Consider the following 16,317-nt stretch of genomic DNA (forward strand, 5'->3'; position numbering starts at 1 on the left):
TCCATATTGATAAGGAGAGTGTACAATAAGGACAAACTGTCAAAAATGAGGGAACAAGGTAGATCTTGAGGAATTTTGTGATTTCAGCTATGGCATTTAGCAATTTGTTGAAAATGATGCCTAGTTTCCTGCTTCTTCTCTTGAGTAATCTTACCATTACCAAGCTCTCAAGATTTTAATGGTTAGGTATAATGGGATGTCCACAGTGAAGGCATTAGAAAAAGGTGCTATATAGCACACCAAGTCTTCTACAGCATTCTACTCCTGCATTGGCAATACCTGTGAGCTTGTTAGAAATGCAAAGTATCCACTCCTAGCCCAGATTTGTTGAATCTGACTCTCTGAGGGTGGTGCTCAGGATGTCTGCATTTAACAAACTCTAAGTGATCTCATGCTCAGTAACTTTGAGAAGCTCAGTGCTAAACCGGAGCTATTGGCTGCCTGGTGGTCTGGCGGCCCATTTTCTTCTGCTGTCTAGGCACTGTGTCTGGTTGGTGAGGGGGTCCAGATAGAAATTGAAGGTAAGTGTCTAGAAGCATTTAAGGAATTAATCTGATAGATTTTTTTTTTTTTTTTGGCTGGCTCTTATTTAAAATTTGGTTTTATATTTTGTAATGCCTTTTTAAATTTCACTTTTCTAAATACTTTTTACAATATTTTGCAAAAGTAACAATCTGTGATGAATTGGTCACACACACAAGTTGGTCCTTGATCACAGAAGTATGAGAAGCTTCCTACACCAAGCCATAAGGCTCTTTTAACTTTGTTACAGTTTGAGTGTCCTGTTTATAGAGGATATTAAATATTATACTTTGGGAAGGTAAATGTTAACTTATGTTTTGCACCTTGTATATGCCATTTTCATTCCCCACGGCCCCCTGATTTCCTGCTTTGGGGCCACTTGACAAATGAAGCCTATTTTTCCTGAGTGCTGTTGCTAGGAAGCAACTTACTTTGATATCGGCTTCTCACACTTCCCACTGACTTCACTGTTTTCCAGATGTGTTCAGACCTAGAGATTAAACAATAGACGAAAGAGGCCAGAAGGAAGGCCTTTTACTGCAATATGTTTTGGTGGTGTTACCGTAAACAGTTTTTGAATCGGCCTATTGAAAGAGAGAAAAATATATGATTAATTCTCACATTGTAAAATTACCAGAAGTATTTAATTTTCATGGAAACAAAATACCCCTTAAAAGTATCATTAGAAGTCTGAAAGTGCAATATAATACTTCAAAGCTTTCTTTGGGGAGCCTTTGTGGTTTATAGTTTTGAGGGGGGAGTTTATAGTACTCGTCTGCTTTTGTTTAATAAAACAGACAATGAGCTGTTTTCAAGAAGAAGAATTTTCTCAATAGAAAATAAGTGAAATAATCTTTTACTTGTTACACACAAAAAATCCATAAGGGTGATCAAAAGATGTTTTAATGATGGAAGCTGACTCAAGTTGTTATGGCAACTAGAATCTGAAAGTACCTGGTTATGTATGTGTGTTTTATTTTCCTCCTCCCTTTTTTCAAGAGAGGGGGGAAAAAGTTGTCTTCCATCTGGTTTAATCACAGTGTTAAAATACCAACGTCAAGGAAAAGTATCTAATAAGGATAATTTCACATCTGTTTCAAGATGAGTGATATTTCACCTTAACAAGAAATGACGACAATCGTAGGCAAAAGTCTTTTAGAAGAAAAGAATATGATTGTACATTATCATAAATTGCTAAGGAATCTTTTAAATTGCTTTAGACTGTTATTTTTTTAAACTTGAATCACATTAGCTGGATTTATCTTTTCTTTCTTTTTCCACCTAAAGAGGAGAACATGGAATTGTGGTCACAGAGAGGGTTGGACATGGCCTTCGGTTACTTAACACTCTTCCCATCTGAGTAGCCTTTGCCTGTTGTCTGTGTAACAATTTCTCTTTTGTTTTGTGTTCTAATGCAAAAGAGAAAAAGGTATCTATCTTTCTTTGGAATAAAAGCTTTAAAAACCCGAATCTTTAAACAATAAGGATTGTATGAAAGGGTTTATTTTGCCCTTCTTTCTGTAGTGGGGAGCTATTTAAAAATCCCCCCATTCTCCTCATCATTATGTGTTTTGAAGGTGAAATTATGAAAAATCTACTTTGGCAACCAATGAGGAAGGCTTCAACCAGGATAACTCCATGGAAATGCATCTCTTAAACTAGTATAAACATTTAGTAAGTAGGCAAGCATTGTTTCTGCTTTCTTTTGAGAGCAAATTATGGATTCTGAGGAATATTCTGTCCTGGACCCAACCTGTAAGGGACAAGAGAGCCTACTGAGGTGATTTCTTGCTGCCTTGTCCCAAACAGTAATCAAATGTGATGCTTTAGTGCTGCCTTTTTTTTTCTTCATAAAAGAAGTATTGATCCATCTTAAGCATCTAATAAATTCATTTCAACTGCATTCTATTCTGATTTTTTTAATCTGTAAATAAGTTAACCTGTAGATAAAAGTATCTTTGTGGCTATTTGTAATTATACTTGGTTATGAGTGTTGGGAAGGGTAATGCAAATCCGTTTAATACAATAAAATCAGAATTGGTGTGCATGGTGCCGTGATGTCTATATGCTACCCTGTACTTGACAAAATGGGGTTGTCTGTCTGAGAAAATGATGCTCCTGATCTGCGATCAATGTGTCCTTTTATTCCAAGTTTTACTTTTCAGAGACTTCAGTAAAAAGAGTTTACTTAAACAGAAAGCTGAATGCATAGAAGCAAGGTAGTGAGCTAATCCTGAGGATTTCCTTTAAATCTGGTATCCCTAAGTAAGTACCAATATAAGCTACTACTATTAACACCAAGCATAAATTATACCAAATAGGTGTGTTGTAGCAGGTTATATAAATCAGCTATAATAAGAATGAGTAACTCTCTACACTTGAATTAGCGTTTAGAGTCTCCACTTCCTTGGGAACAGAAAACGATCGCTGAAGAAACAGCTTCATTTATAAAGCAGTAGTTAATGTATGCAGTGAAGTAGTAAGTCTGTAGTAAACCACATAATTAAAAATCTTCAGATTTATAAAATGCCAGAAAACCGAGAGTTACTGGGACTCTACTAGAATTACTCAGGTTTAACTAGACACAGTTGCCAGGTTAGAAATACTTTCCGAAAGAACTGAGAATGTGTGAAACTCACTGTAGCAGTATATTTATCAGGAGAAAGAGTCTAGATTCACAAAGATATCTTTGGCCAAAATTAGATTAAAAGTTACTGTACACAAGAGATCCTAAAAGGCTAATTGACTTAGGTTTACACTGTTAACAGTGGCAAATCTAAAAACCCAAAGCAACGTATCTTAGAAACCAACTCTCAGGAATGCTAGCCTTCTCTGAAACTCCTTATTACATGAATTTATCTTCATTTGGAGTCCTGTTTGTATGGAAGAAAATTATTTCTGATTTTTTTTTTAAAAAAAGGTTTTATTTATTTATTCATGAGAGACACAGAGAGAGGCAGACTCAGTCAGAGGGAGAAGCAGGCTCCCTGCGGGAAGCCGGATGTGGGACTGCAGAACCAGGCCCTGGGCTGAAGGCAGGCAGTAAACTGCTGAGCCACCCGGGCTGCCCTATTTCTGATTTTTTTTAAAGGTAGTAGTAGGTAGATCATTATGTAAGGAGGTAGATTATTATCCTATTCTATTCAGTTGTTATTGTTTGTTGTTTTTTACTGGATAAAATAAACATATCAATTAAAGTATCTTTCTTATCTATATCTTCACTTGGAAGTAAAAAGTCCAAATTCAGAGTACTTGGTGAGAGAATACTCGGGTTATTTTTATGCTTGGCTATCCTAGAATAGTCACTCCATGAGGAAGTTTAGGATTTGTATAGGGGCAGGATTGCTGTATGACAAAGTACCCCAAACCTATCATGTGAAAGCAACATATGTTTATATTACCTTATATTTTTTGGAGATTGGGAATTCAGAGGTAGTAGCTTAACTGGCTTGGTGTTGCAGTCAGGATAGTATATGGAGCCGTGTAATCTGAGGCTTGACTGAGCGCGGGGCATCCATGCAAGGATGGCTCACTCACATGGCTGATGACAGAAGATTCTTCTCACTGGCAACTGACAGGAAGCTTTAGTTCCTCTTCACAGGGCTGCTTAAGAGTTACCATGATATGGTGACTGGCTTCCTTCCCTCAAGGCAAGAGATCCAAGCCAAGGGCAACAAGAAGAAAGCCATAATGCCTTTTAAAACCCAGTCTCAAAAGCCTATATCATCATCTGCCGCATTCTAGGGGAGAGGAAGGAATTAATCTCTACCTCCTAAGAGAGAAGTGTCCATAAATTTTAGGTTACACTTTAGCATCACCACACATGATAATTAGCTGGCACTGATTGTTGCCTGGAGAAATTGATCTTGAGATATGGGAAGCATACTGAGATGACCACATGAAAATACCAAGATCTAGAAGCCAAGAATTAACAAAAGCCTTGAGATAAAAATATATACATATAGCAGACATGGTGAGGTGGTGGTCTGGCAACCACTGATCTACTTTCCATCATTATAATGTTGCTTTTTCTGGAATTTCCTATAAATGGAAACATATACTATATAGTCTTTGATCTGTGTTCTTTAACTTCACATAATGGTTTAGGATTCATCCATGGTGTTGGATGTGTCAGTAATGTTTTCCTCTTAAATTGCTAATTAGTAATCCATTGTATAGATAAAGCATAATTTGTTTAATCACCAGTTGAACATTTGGTTATTTTCACTTCAGGGTTATTATCAATTAATCTCCTATGAATAGTTGAAAATGACTTTTCCATTGAACATGTGTTTTTATTTCCCTTACATAAATATCTGAGAATAGAGTTGCTGGGGTTTATGGTGAGCATATAATTAACGTTAAAAAAAAAAAAAAAGCTCAAAACTTTAAAACAAACTGTTCTCCAAAGTGACTAACATTTTTCATTCTCAGCAACGTATGAAAATTCCTGTTGCCCCATATCTGTGCTAGCATTTGATATTAACAGTGTATTTTAATTTGGCCATTCTAGGATGTTTTAATTTGTATTTTTTCATATAACCAATGATAACATATTCATGTGTGTATTTTCTTTGCTAAGGCTGCCATAAGGTACCACCACCTGGGTGGCTTAAACAACATAAATTTATTTTCTTAAAATTCTGGAGGCTAGAAATGCAAGACCAAGATATCTACATGGTTGGTTTCTTCTGAGGCCTCTCTCCTTGGCTTACAGATAGATGTCTCTTTTCTGTCTTCACATGGTCTTCTCTCTGTGACCTAATCTCTTTTTACAAGAAGACTATGTTGTGCCCAAGATTGCGAATCCAAGAAACCACCAAGGAGCCAACACTGATGCAAACACACGAAGGTTTATTAATAAGCTCGAGCTTGGGTCCAAGTATACCTGATACAGCGGAGCAGGGACTTGGACCCTGAGGTGGGTTCCAGCTGAGTTTTATGGGCTGGTCTAGGGGACCTCCAGAAGGGGTGGAGGAATTTCTCAAATTCTGTTTACATTCTGATATGGGGCTTTCAAGGGCATTAAGCTCTGTTTTCATTCTGATGTGGGACTTTCTGCCACTGGTGGTGAGCTCTGTTTTCATTCTAAGATGGGGCTTTCAAGGGCGTTAAGCTGTTTTTTTTTTTTCCTGTAACTGACATAAGGTAAAGTTCAGCTCTTATTCACAGCGGCCTGAAATGGCTGTACTTGTGCTTAGCTGAACTTAAGGTGGAATGGCCTTAATTTTCTCGGCCTCCACAGACTACTCAAATTTGATTAGGACCCAAATGACCCTAATAACCTTATCTTAATTATCTCTTTAAAGATCCTATCTCTAAATTCAGGGACAATCTGAGGTATTGGGAGTTAGGATTTCAACACAGAATGGAGGTGAGTCATCACACAATTCAACTCCTAATAATGTGCCTATTTGCCATTAACATATAATATTTGATGAAATGTCTATTCAAATATTTTGCTTATTGGATTTTCAAAAGTTATAGGAGTTATTCACATACTCTAGATACAAGTTCTTTATTATCTGTAAGTATTGTGAATGTTTCTTTTAGTCTATGACTTGGCTCCCCACTTCTATAATTATGCCTTTTAGAGAAAAAAGGTTTTCAATTTTAATAACCTTGAATTTGACCGTTTGTGTATATGTGTGGTTTGTTCTTTTTGTGTCCTATCAAAGAAATCTTTCTCTATCCTAGGTTGCAAATATTTTCTCTCTTTTTTTTTTTTTTTTTTTTTTTCTGGAAGTTTTCTACTTTTAGTTCTTATGACTGTTATCAATTTATTAATGTGAGGTAAGGACTAAAGCTTTTTAAAAATATATATATAGATTTATTTCAATTTATTTCAGTATCCTTGTGAAAACACTATTTCTCCATTGAATTGCATAGTGAACTTTGAAAATTGATGACATTTGGGTTTTCAGTACAGTGTTTCTGTAAATTTGCACTAAGTCTTAAAATTAGAAAGTATGGATATTCCAACTTTATTCGTCTCATGGAAAATGTTTTGGCTATCCTAGGTTCTTATAATTCCATATAATTTTAGACTCAGCTTAACAATTTCCACAAAAAATGCCTGCCGGGATTTTAGGTCATATTCTGTTGAATCTATATATCAATTTGTGGAGAATTAACATCTTTATAGAGTATTCCAATCCATTACCGTGATATACCTTTCCATTTATTTAGGTCTTCTCTGACTTCATTTAGCACCATCTTATTCTGTGTGCAGATATTTTTCACGTTTTATTATTTTCAACTCTAAATGTTACAAAGTTTTAATATTATAAGTGATAGTTTAAAAATTTTAATTTCCATTTGTTACTGGTATATAGAAATACAATTGACTTGTATATTAGCCTTTTATCTTTCAACTTTGATAGATTATTCATTAATATCTTTGTGGATACCTTTGAAATTTCCATGTTGAAAAGTTTTGGAATAAAGCCAGTTTTACTTCTTTCTACCTTTTATATATTTAAGTTGGTTTATGGCACTCATAAGATGCCCAGTGAATCTTGAGTACAAGTAATGCACTTAAGTATACTTCTCTGATTTTAGAAGGAAGAATTTTTATACCATTGAGAATATATAATGGTATCAGTGTGGATAAATTCTCTTTGTCATGAATGCATATTGAATGCATACACTCTTTCTGCATCTACTGATAGGATTGTTTTTTTTCTCTTTTAATTTGTTAATATGGATTCCTACATTATTGGATTTTTATTAAAATTTTTTTAAATTCCAGTATAACATACAATGTTAGTTTCGGTTGTACCATATAGTGATTCAGTATCCCATACATTACTCTGTGCTCATCATGATTAAGTGTACTTTAATCCCCTTCACTTATTTCATCCATCACCCCACCCACCTCTCTCTGGTAACCATCAATTGTCTATATTTAAGAGTCTGTTTTTTTGTTTTTTTTTTCCCCCTTGTTATTGTTTCTTAAATTCCACATATGAGTGAAATCAAATCATATGATGTTTGTCTTTCTCTGATTCATTTCACTTAGCATTATATTTTCTAGATCCATCCATGTTGTTACAAATGGCAAGATTTCATTTTCATTTTTTATCGCTGAGTATTATTCCATGTGTATACATACCATCTGTTTATCCATTCATCTCTTGATAGACACTTGGGCTGCTTCCATATTTTGGCTATTGTAAATAATGCTGCAATAAACATGGGGGCGCATATATCATTAGTGTTTTTGTATTCTTTGGATAAATACCCAGTAGTGGAATAACTAGATCATAGGATATTCTATTTTTAATTTCTTGAGGAACCTTCATCCTGTTTTCCATAGTGGCTACTGCAGTGTGCATTCCCACCAACAGTGCAAGATTCCTTTTTCTCCATATCTTCCCTAACATCTGCTATTGCTTGTGTTTTTTATTTTAACCATTCTGATAGATGTGAGGTGATATCTCATTGTGATTTGATTTGCATTTCCCTGATAACTGATGTCAAACATCTTTTCATGTGTCCTTTGGCCATCTGTATGTCTTCTTTGGGGAAATGTCTGTTCGTGTCTTCTGCCCATTTTTAAATTAGATTATTATTTTTTTGGGGGGTGGTGTTGTATAAGTTCTTTATATATATATATATATATATATATATATATATATATATATATATATATATATCAGAGATGTCATTTGTAAATATCTTCTCCCATTTAGTAAGTTGCCTTTCAGCTTTGTTGATCATTTCCTTTGCTGTGCTTTTTATTTTGATGTAGTCCCAATAGTTTGTTTTAGTTTCCTTTGCCTCAGGAGACATATCTAGGATTTTTATGGTTTCAGCTCTTACATTCAAATCCTTAATCCATTTTGAGTTTACTTTTATGTATGGTGTAAGGAAGTGGTCAACTTTCATTCTCCTGAATGTTGTTGTCCATTTTTCCCAATACCATTTGTTGAAGAGACTGCCTTTTTTCCTGTTGTATATTTTGTATATTCTTGTCTCTTTTTCCAAAGATTAATTGACCATATTATTATGGATTTATTTCTGGGCTGTATATTTTGTTCTATTGATCTATTTTTGTGTCAGTACCATACTGTTTGGATTACTGCAGCTTTATAGTATATCTTGAAATCTGGGATTGTCGTACCTTCAGTTGTGTTCTTCCCTTTCAAGATTGCTTAGGCTAACAATAGCCAAACTGTGGAAGGAACCTCGGTGTCCAACGAAAGATGAATGGTTAAAGAAGATGTGGTTTATGTATACAATGGAATATTCCTCAGCCATTAGAAACGACAAATATCCACCATTTGCTTCAACGTGGATAGAACTGGAGGGTATTATGCTGAGTGAAGTAAGTCAATCGGAGAAGGACAAACATATGTTCTCATTCATTTGGGGAATATAAATAATAGTGAAAGGGAATATAAGGGAAGGGAGAAGAAATGTGTGGGAAATATCAGAAAGGGAGACAGAACATAAAGACTCATAACTCTGGGAAATGAACTAGGGGTGGTGGAAGGGGAGGAGGGCGGGGCTGGGGGTGAATGGGCGACGGGCACTGAGGGGGGCACTTGACGGGATGAGCACTGGGTGTTATTCTGTATGTTGGTAAATTGAACACCAATAAAAAATAAATTTATTCTAAAAAAAAAAAGATTGCTTAGGCTATTTTGGGTCTTTTGTGTTTCCATACAAATTTTAGAATGGTTTGTTCTAGTTCTATGAAAAATGTTGTTGGTAATTTGATTGGGATTGCATTAAATCAGATTGCTTTGGGTAAATGAATGAACATTTTTTTTTTTTTGAATGAACATTTTTAACAATATTTGTTCTCCCAATCCGTGAGCATAGAATATCTTTCCATTTGTGTCATCTTCAATTTCTTTCATTAGTGTTTTATAGTTTCAGAGTGTAGGTCTTTTACCTCCTTTGTTGAGTTCATTCTTAGGTATTTTATTCTTTTTGGTACAATTGTAAATGAGATTGTTTTCTTGATTTCTCTTTCTGCTACTTTATTATTAGTACATAGAAATGCAACAGAATTCAGTGCATTGTTTTTTATATCCTGTGACTTTACTGAATTCATTTATTCTAGCAATTTTTTGGTGGTCTTTCAGGTTTTCTCGATATAGGATCATGTCATCTACAAATAGTGAAACTTACTTTTTCCTTACCAGTTTGGATGCCTTTTATTTGTCTTACTGCTGTGGCAAGGACTTCTAGTCCTATGTTGAATGGAAGTAGTGAGAGTGAACATCCTTGTCTTGTTCCTGGTTTTAGGGAAGTAGCTCTCAGTTTCTCACCATTGAGTAAGGTGTTGGCTGTCAGCATTTTTTTTAAAATATGTCTTTATAGTGTTGAGGTATGCTTCCTCAATCTACTTTGTTGAGGGTTTTTATCAAGAATGTATGTATTTTGTCAAATGTTTTTCTGCATTTCTGGGATGATATCGTTTTTATCCCTTCTCTTGTTAATGTGGTATATCATGTTGATTTGTGAATATTGAATTACCCTGCATCCCAGGAATAAATCCCACTTGATTGTGGGAAGTGATTTTTTTTTAAGTATTGTTGGATATAGCTTGGTAATATTTTGCTAAGAATTTTTGCATCTATGTTTATCAAGATATTGGCCTATAATCCTTTTTTGTGTTTGTGCCTTTATCTTCTTTATTTTATTTGTGTGTAAAGGGTAATGCTAGCCTCATAGAATGAACTTGGAAGCTTTCCTTCCTCTTCTAGTTCTTGGGATAGTTTGAGAAGAATAGATATTAACTCTTCTTTAAATGTTTGGTAAAATTCACCTGTGAATCCATTTATCCTGGACTTTGGAGAGTGGTTGTTGTTGTTGTTTTTACTGATTCAGTTTCCTTGCTGGTTATTGGTTATTGGTCTGTTCCGATTTTCTATTTATTCCTGATTCAGTTTTGGAAACTTATGTTTTTAGAAATTCATCCATTTCTTCTGGGTTGTCCAATTGATTGGCATTTAATTTTTCATAATATTTTCTTATAATGCTTTGCATATCTGTGGTGTTAGTTATTTCCTCTTTCTGATATTGTCTGTCTTTACTTTTATTTTTTTGATGAGTCTGGCTAAAGGTTTATTGTGTTTTTTTTTTTTTTTTTTAATCTTTTAAAAGAACCAGCTCCCAGGGTGCCTGAGTGTTTCAGTTGGTTAAGCTACCAACTCTTGATTTTGGGCTCATTATGGATCTCGGGGTCCTGGGGCCCTGTGTCAGGCATTATTCTCAGCAGGGAGTCTGCTTGAGGATTTCTCTCCCTCTCCCTACCCCCCTCAAATAAATAAATAAATCAAAGAAGAAGAAGAAAAAGGAGGACAACCAGCAGAACAACCAGCAGAACCAGCTCTTGGTTTCATCGATGTATTTCATTGCTTTTTTTTTTTTTTCCTTCTATTTCAGTTTGATTTTTTTTTTTTTTTCCCCATTCTAATCTTTATTTCTTTCCTTGTACTGGCCTGGGGCTTTGTTTGTTGTTGTTCTTCAACTTTTTTAGTTGTAAAGGTAGGTTATTTAGTTGTTTCTTGCTTGTTGAGGTAAATTTGTATTTCTGTAATCTTTCCTCTTAGAATAGCATTTGCTGCATTCCAAAGACTTTGGACTGGTATTTTCATTTTAATTTGTCTGCATGTAGTGTTTTGATTTTTCTCTTTGATTTCATGGTTGACCCGCTCTTTTTTTTTTTTTTTTTTTTTTTTGGTAGCATATTAGCCCACATGTATTTGTGTTTTTTACAGATTTTTTTCTTGTGATTTCTAGTTTCATACTGTTGTGGTGAGTGAAGATACATGATATAATTTTCAGTCTTCTTGAATTCATTGAGACTTATTTTATGGCCTAACATGAGATCTCTTCTTGAGAATGTTCTATGTGCAGTTGAAATGAATGTGCATTCTGTTATTTTTCAATGGAATGTTTTGAATATTATCTGTTAGGTCCATCTGATACAGTGCATCATTCAAAGCCACTTGTTGATTTCAGGTTTTTTTGTTTGTTTGTTTGGTTTTGTTTTTTTGTTTTTGGTCTGGATAATCTATCTGTTGATGTGTCATGTTAAAGTCCTATACTATTATTTTATTCCTATCAATTTCTTCCTTTATTTATGTTAGTAGTCATTTTATGTATATCAGTGCACTCCTGTGTGTGTGGTGCATAGATATTTAAAATTTATATTCTCTTTTTGGATTGTTCCTTTTATCATTATGTAGTCTCCTTCTTTGCCTCTTGGTATAGTTTTTGATTTATAGTCTATTTTGTCTAAGTATTGCCATGCCAGCTTACTCTCTGATTCCATTTTCCTTTCACTTTTGGTCTACATGTGTCTTTAGGTCTGAAGTGAGTTTCTTTCACTTCAATTTTGAAACTATTTTACTTTACACATTGTGAGATTTTTTGTTTGTTTTGCTTATAGTATGCAGTTAAGTTACTTGGAATTAGTTGAGTCATTTGGACTCATTACATTTTGTTAGGAAGGAATAAAGATGTCTTCTATATAGTGGTAATATACTCCCATTACTAAGGCAGTACATTGTAACAGCTCTACCCAATGCTCCAGGCATTTTGATGTCTATCCATTCTAGTGTGTGGGGTTCCAAAAATTTCTCAGTCTTATGTGAGCTTCAGAAATTATTCTGCCAATGTTTTTCCATAGTAGTTTTCCTTTCCTTTCACATGAATAAATCAGTACTAAGCCAAAGATTTGAGAGAATCCCTCTGCAGGTCTGTAGTGCTTTCCTTATATGGAGCTGCTTTTCTGATACTGGCCTTCATTAGGCAAAAAATGAGGTTCTTTTGAGTTCCTCTTCACTGCACCTACAGCCTGGAAATTGTTTCTAGGTATACTGGAGCATAGATAGGGTTTAATCTCCTTTGTTTCCATCTTTTTAGGAATCACAATCTGGACCTATTACCAATATCTAAGATGAATTTTTCACTTATTTTATCTAGTTTTCCAGTTATTTAAGGTAGGAAGTTGAATTAGGTCCTTATTTTTGTATCTTGGCCCTAGTAGATGTTACAAATGAAGAGTATTTAAATAAAGTCTGTTATAAATGCCATAATTTTATTGATTTTTATCTTGTTCCAAATGTTGGATATTTAAGTGATTTCTGATTTATCAAAACTCTTGCTTTAATTTTAAAAATCATTGTACATAAATGTTTGAATTAGTGACTATTTTGTTGGCCTAATTTTCCTAGAAGGGAAATTATTAGATGAAAAACTTGAATACTTTTTATGCTTTTTTAATGCTCTTTTTTATGCTCATATGGAGCAAATTCTTTCTTAGGAAGCACATGCTAATTTATTGAAATTCCTACTTATACTGATAGCTAACATTTATGGAGGTATTAATATGTCTCAGACAAATTAACACTGTTATATGCATGTTCACAAATACTAATTTGTTTCATCCTCAAAATGGTTTAGTGGAACTACAAGGCTCATTTTAAAGAAGAGGAAACTAAGATTTAGACAAAACCAAGATTTTAAGTAAAAGCTGGTAAATGGTGGGTTGAGAATTCAAACAAAGGGCATTGAGGCTACAGTCTCCACTCTAACTTCTACATTATTCTACCTCCTTACAAGCATATCTATCATTTAAAATTCTAGCAAATTACCCACAAAATGATGTGCCATTCTTTCAATTTGATTACTGGTAGAATAAAGAATTTGGGTATTTTAGGCATTTTATTTTTTTATAAACTACCTATGTATGTCTTTTGTATGTCTTATCTATTTAAAGATAATAGGACATCTGAAGACATTATGGGGCCATGAACTTGTAGGAATCATATAAACAGAATTCACTGAGCCAGAACAGTAAAAATGACCAAAGATCCTGGAAACTTAAGTTACTCTGCAGATAGTTGGTGAAATGCCAGCTTTGGTCACTAGGGTCATTTCTACAGTGAAGAGTACCTAAGAAGACTCTCTCTTCCTAGTTAGTAACAAGTTTGTGGAGGCATAGCAAAGAAGAAAATGAAAGCTTTTCAAATGCCCTAAGAGTTAATGGCTTCAACAAGAACTTGCAGTAGTATCAAGGGAGCCAACATCACTCTTCTTTAAATAGGAAAACCTTTAATTTGAGTATTATTTGTTCAGTAGGTAACCAACATCATTCTATAATTAGTTTAAAGCTATATTTATAGTGCATTTTGACAATTATAAGCTGTTCATTTTAGCTTAAAGATAGTTTTGAAGACAACATTAAAATATTTCAGATTCCTTTCAGAATCTTTTCTCAGTATGAATATGGTAGGGAAAAGAATTATTATAAATGCTTTTACATTACATAGAACTAGTAAAAATACGCAGTTATAATTCTTAAGGCAGTTTTATTCTATCATAGCAATTCTTAACACTTTTTAAAAAAAGTCTTAAAAATATATGTGCAAAGTCCATAATTTCATATGTGAAGTTAATACAAAATACTAGAAAACCAAAACAGGTTTTTATTTTTGTGAATCTGTATATTCAAGATATCTCACTATTGATTAGGATAGTCTAGCTTACTCAAATGTGAATTCCACATCAGTGGTTTAACCTGCCAGTTAGCATCCAGCCTGACAGAGTAGATTCTAAGGACTTAGCAAGGAATGTGAACATGAATTCTGGAACCAGATAATTAGACCTCAAATCCTAACTTTGTCACTATAGCTATGTGGACTGAGATCTCTCTGTCTCAGTTTCTGTTGATAAAAATAGATGACCAATGGTGAGGAATTTCCATCTTGGATGACTTGAAACATCTCTAAAGCCTCTTTAAACTCAAGAGAAATAAGGGATATTTTCAAGTGGAAAAGGTATTAATGTTATACAAGTTTCATAAAGTGATTAAGGGAATGGCTCTGTTTCATCTCCCTGGAAGAGTTGTATTTGGAGTTGGCTCAGCATGTTCCTTGAGTTTGGTTGAAACCTTTTTTTTTGGTAAAAATCTTCAAGCCTTGTTTCTTACTTTGAGAAAAAAATTTGAATTACTGAGTCTGTTTCTCTTAAAAACACTAAAGGTGTAAAGTGTGTTAACAATCCCTACTCTTACGATCCATTGAGAGGCATTATTTTCTAAAATGAGCAACTTTTTACTCTTTGAACTTGCAAATTAAATGTAGTTCTACTATATGTGGTGAGTCTATTTTATCTTTCAAGATCTTGTCGTCTTTGGATATCAATATTTGGATTATTTGTCTAGATGTGGATCACTTTGTATATACTCTACTGGAGCAAGTTGATTTTTTTTTGTGATGTGTAGATTAATGTTTATTATATTTGGAGAGTTTTCATTGATGCTTTCTTTCTGTGTAACACCTTTCTGTTACACTCATTTTATACAGATGTTGGTGATCTTAATGATGTCTCAAAGTTTTTTGAACCTGTGTTCATCTTTTCTTACTACATTTTTCTTTCACCACATTGGATAATCTCTAGATTCTTTTCCCCCTTCCAGTTTGCAGATTCTTTTTTTCTGCCAGGTCAAACCTACTTCTGAGTCCACATTAGCAAATAAATGTTTCACTTCAGTTATTGTACATTTCAACTCTAGAATGTCCTTTTTTGGTAATTTCTATATGTTTATTATTCTGCATTTGAATTTTACTTTTTTTTTTTCTTAAGGAATGATTTCCATTAGTTTTTTGTACATACTTATAGTAGCTCATTTGAAATCTTTTTCTAAACCCAATATATGGGATTCCTCAAGACTATTACCGATTGCCTGGTTGTCTTATGTGTAGCTCACACCTTCTGTTTTTTACATGTCTTTTTTTTTTTTCATAAGTAGACATTTTATACAATGCCTATAATTTCTGATTTTCACCCTGGGACTTGTTATTCTTGCGTGGCTCTATTTGTTTAGCACATTGCTTGGATTAATTCTATGAAGTCCATTTCTCAAGTGTGCAACCTCTTATGTCAGTGCTTAGACTTTTATTCTCAATTTTTAAGCTTGGAATCCAAGAAGTTGCTCCTGGGTCAGCATAGGTTAGTCTTCATTCTGTGACTGATTAAGGATTGTGATTAAGCCTCTTGAGCCAGTAAGACTTCTACCCATTTTAGGGATATTTCAAATCTGCAGTGCTTTTAGCCAGGGATTAACAGTTCAGTTGCTTCAAAGTGGATGTACCCTAGTTTATATGTACAGCCTTCCAGACTACTAGGGATGAACGATGCCTTTTTCCCCCTTATGTCCTTCTTTGTCAAGTTTCTGGTGGGTCTGCTATTTGTTTGATGCTACCAGTATCTAATTGCTTCTTTAATTGTATATTGCTATGACCTCTATTGGACAGAGTAAGCTTGTATGAAGGAGCTCCTATACTCTCTGTTCCAAATTAAGTTATCCCCCTTAGTGCTTTAGAGTTACCAGTCCTCAAGTCTTGCTCCTCTCCTCCCCAAGCAGAAGTTCTGTGCACAGTGGCTGTAGAAGGGGAGTAGAATAGGGTCTGTTTCCCCCAGAGTGATTTTTTTTTTGTCCTAAGAGGGAAGTTGGGACAATGGTAGTCCCCATTTCTTTTGAGTTTACCTAACTGACATAGAATCTCTGTCCTATGAGCCGATGCTGTGGTTGGGAGGTGAGGCAGAGGCAATAGAAGCCCTAAGTCTCTTTGTTCTGGTATTCTGAGTCTGACCAGGATAGAGCCTTTACCTGCAAGTGAAGTAGAGTAGGATTGGGAGACTTTATCTTCTTGACTGTACCCTCCTGGAATACAGCTTATGAAACTTAGACTTTAGGGTTGGCTTTGAGGGTACTCTTCCAGAGTAAAACCATTGCCTTCTAATTGGGAGAGGGGCAGAAGAAGGAAC

The 16,317-nt window shown here is 34.5% G+C and overlaps 1 long non-coding RNA gene across 1 annotated transcript in view; it reads left to right on the forward strand.

Moving 5' to 3' along the window:
• The first annotated feature begins 213 nt into the window (after positions 1-213).
• Positions 214-16,317, forward strand: part of LOC140608013 (uncharacterized) — a 98,212-nt gene continuing 82,108 nt past the window's right edge. Inside the window, exon 1 of the long non-coding RNA XR_012009957.1 lies at positions 214-521. This is a non-coding gene — a long non-coding RNA (uncharacterized lncRNA). The remainder of the gene's footprint in view (positions 522-16,317) is intronic.

Source organism: Canis lupus, chromosome 17 (assembly GCF_048164855.1).
Source record: "Canis lupus baileyi chromosome 17, mCanLup2.hap1, whole genome shotgun sequence".
NCBI classification, from domain to species: domain Eukaryota; kingdom Metazoa; phylum Chordata; class Mammalia; order Carnivora; family Canidae; genus Canis; species Canis lupus.